Below are 3,181 nucleotides of genomic sequence, written 5' to 3'. Positions count from 1 at the left end.
AAAACGCCTTTCTTTTAACGATTTCCAACCGAAATCCTGTATCATCTCTGTGACACGCTCTCCCATATTTCGCGATAATACAAAAGGTGCTGCCTTTCTTTGAACTTTTTCGATGTACTCCGTCAGTCCTACCTGGTAAGGATTCCACGCCGCGCAGCAGTATTCTAAAAGAGGACGGACAACGTAGTGTGGGCAGTCTTCTTAGTAGGTCTGTTACATTTTCTAAGTGTCCTGCCAATAAAACACAGCCTTTGGTTAGCCTTCTCTACAACATTTTCTATGTGTTCTTTCCAATTTAAGTTGTTCGTAATTGTAATACCTAGGTATTTAGTTGAATTTACGGCTTTTAGATTAGACTGATTTACCGTGTAACCGAAGTTTAACGAGTTCCTTTAGCACTCACGTGGATGACCTCACGCTTTTCGTTACTTATGGTCAACTGCCACTTTAAAAAAATGTGGAAAGCTTCACGATTTTGCGTGTCATCCTTGCGCAGGGGCCATGCTAATATTCTCTGTATCGTTCCAATTTTAGTGTACGCACCGCCGAAGCGAGTACAAATATGGCAACACAGTGATAAATGCTTGCTTGAAACACAACTGCGGATAACAGTCGAGCCTACAGGTTGTGCTGTTGTGTCTGAATACGAACGCCACCTGTGCAATGTCCTCGATACGTTACAAGTGTCAGTTCGTGGTCAAAGCAATGTCCTGTGGAGTTGTGAGTGCATTATGTTGGAATTAATAGAAATCGAACCTGGTACTCTGTTGGTCCTCCTATGGTGGGGCTTCCATAACGAAGGTATTTCAAATGTTTGGTGTTTCAACAGGCACCGTGTCGAAGATTTATACTGCGCACCATGAAAGCGGAAGAGCATGATGTCACAACGCGAATGAAATGGAAATGATCGTATGGCATTGTTAGCCGGGAGGCCGCCGTATTGCAAGTCCTTTTTAGGTGACACCACATCGGCGAGTCAATGATGATGAAAATGATGATGAAGGTCACACAACACCCAGTCTCCTGCCGGGAATCGAACCCGAGCCCCCGGCGTGGTAAGCGGTAATCCTACCGCTACGCTATTTTTTTTTTAATCTCATTTTGTTCGCTTTTGTTCGTTGCGTCTACTCGGGCCGGACGTCATAAGACATCCATTTAAGTTCGTTGATGATTGATTAACTCAGTTTTTTTATTACAGAGGGCACGTAACCCTCTGACCGAACACGCTGAGCTACCGTGCCGGCTGCTACGGAGGCGGACACACAACACGAATGAAAGTATGTATTGAGTCTTCATAACGCACTGTCGTTGACGAGGATTGTGACAAAAAATAAGAGGACGACAGCTGCAGAAGTTACTGCAAAACTGAAAGTCACAGTCGAGAAACAACACGAAGGGAGCTCCATAAGCAGATAACTGCAAGGAGAGCTGGAATTCCGAAGCCGTTCTTCAGTGATGTACATGCCCGTAATACGAAATAGTGGTGCTGAAGTCATAAAATCTGTACTATGGAGACAGTCGTTTGTTCAGATGAGCCTTTGTTCAACACTGTTTGCAACTTCTCGCCACGTTTACGTCCAAAGAGTGAAAGATGGCGGCAGCACAGAGATGATTTGTGCGGCCACATCGTGATATTCCATGGGCCCCCTGGTTACTCCGTAAGATCGCGTTACTGATAATGATTATGGGACTATTTCGGATGATCAGGTCTATCCTATGGTACAGTGTCTGTTCTCCAGTGGTGACGTTATGATCCAAGACGACACGACGCCCATTCACACAGAGCATGTCGGCTAGTACTGGTTTTGTGAGTGCGAAGATGAATTTTCGCATCTCCCATAGCAACTACAGTCATCAGATCTCAGTATATTGAGCCTTTGTTGTCTGCTTTAGAGAAGGGTGCACGATCGCTATCCACCGCCATCATCGTTACTTAAACTTGCCCACCGTTTTGCAGGAATATTGTCTTGACAACCATACATGACCTGTATTTATCCATTCCGAGACGAATGGAAGCTGTTTTGAATGCCAGTTGGTTTTCTACACCGTATTACGCAAGGTAATGTTGTATTTTTGGTGGGTCCATATTTTTGTCGACCCCATGTAATTGGACTCCTTCTTAGTATAAGTAGCAACTCCTGCCTCAACTTCTAACAATACCACCACTTGCAAAGTAGCTTAGAAATCAGATTAATAATGTTGCTCACGCAGCATATGTTCACTTTATCGGGCAACAACAAAGTTATTGACTGTGGATGGTATCGTTAGAATGGAAATAATGAAGTCTCTGTAAAAAAAGTCATTAATTTTGCCACTTATCTTGAATGCATTCCCACGTAGATTTCGTCGAAGTTGTTATGGCTCATCTTGTTGATTCTATGGTGATTCCACTTTAACTGCTAGAAGGTCCAGATCTGTATTTTAGCAATATTTGAAGACCTAACAAATGCGTTTTTCAGGAAATTTTTAATACTCAAATAATCCCAGATCAGAACAATGGTATGGTAGAAATAATTTTTACTTAGTGTTCACGATCCACATTTTCATTAAACTTCTCGTAAATTCACTTATAATTCTTCTCAATTGTCACATCATCAGGAAAACAGTTTTGTATCAATCTTCATACATTTAATTTCCACTTTAACCAAACACAAGACTTGACTGTTCTTTTACAAAGCGAAATAACAACTTAACTTCTGCAAAGTGAAACAAAGACTGCTCTGTGTGCATTCGCGCCAAAACACTTACAAGTAAGTCAGCGATAATGACAGTCTCACAGAAATGAATATACACAAGAACCATATCACTGTAATATATCGATACATCGGAGTACCTACACATTAATAAAACCAAATGTGAATATTGTCACAAAAATATGTCTGTTAATTCGCAGAAAAGTAGTACGATATTACTGGTATCGAGAACTGGGGTTGAAGTGCCGTAATGGTCACGTAAACTAAGAACCATTACAAATTTCACTTTTCAGAATATTTCGTCCTCCCTGAATTCAAACGTATTGCTCTTACTCAGCGCAAGTCTAGCGAAATGAAAGAAAAGTACATAGCCAAGGTTAATACGTAAGGACACGAGTCACAGCTGTATGCACCACATGTGAGTCAACATTACGCTGCGGTGGGATTCCAAGCGATCAGTTACCGATCGCTGCGATTAGCGATCTGCC

General features: G+C 42.0%; 1 non-coding gene across 1 annotated transcript; it reads right to left on the bottom strand.

The window, feature by feature from the left end:
* Positions 1-451: 451 nt before the first annotated feature.
* Positions 452-558, bottom strand: LOC126279729 (U6 spliceosomal RNA). The gene has a single exon (XR_007551193.1). It is a non-coding gene; the product is annotated as a U6 spliceosomal RNA (small nuclear RNA).
* Positions 559-3,181: the final 2,623 nt, after the last annotated feature.

This window comes from Schistocerca gregaria, chromosome 6 (assembly GCF_023897955.1).
Source record: "Schistocerca gregaria isolate iqSchGreg1 chromosome 6, iqSchGreg1.2, whole genome shotgun sequence".
NCBI classification, from domain to species: Eukaryota; Metazoa; Arthropoda; class Insecta; order Orthoptera; family Acrididae; genus Schistocerca; species Schistocerca gregaria.
Note: the sequence above shows the minus strand (reverse complement) of the source record. Positions and strands in the feature narration are given on the sequence as shown.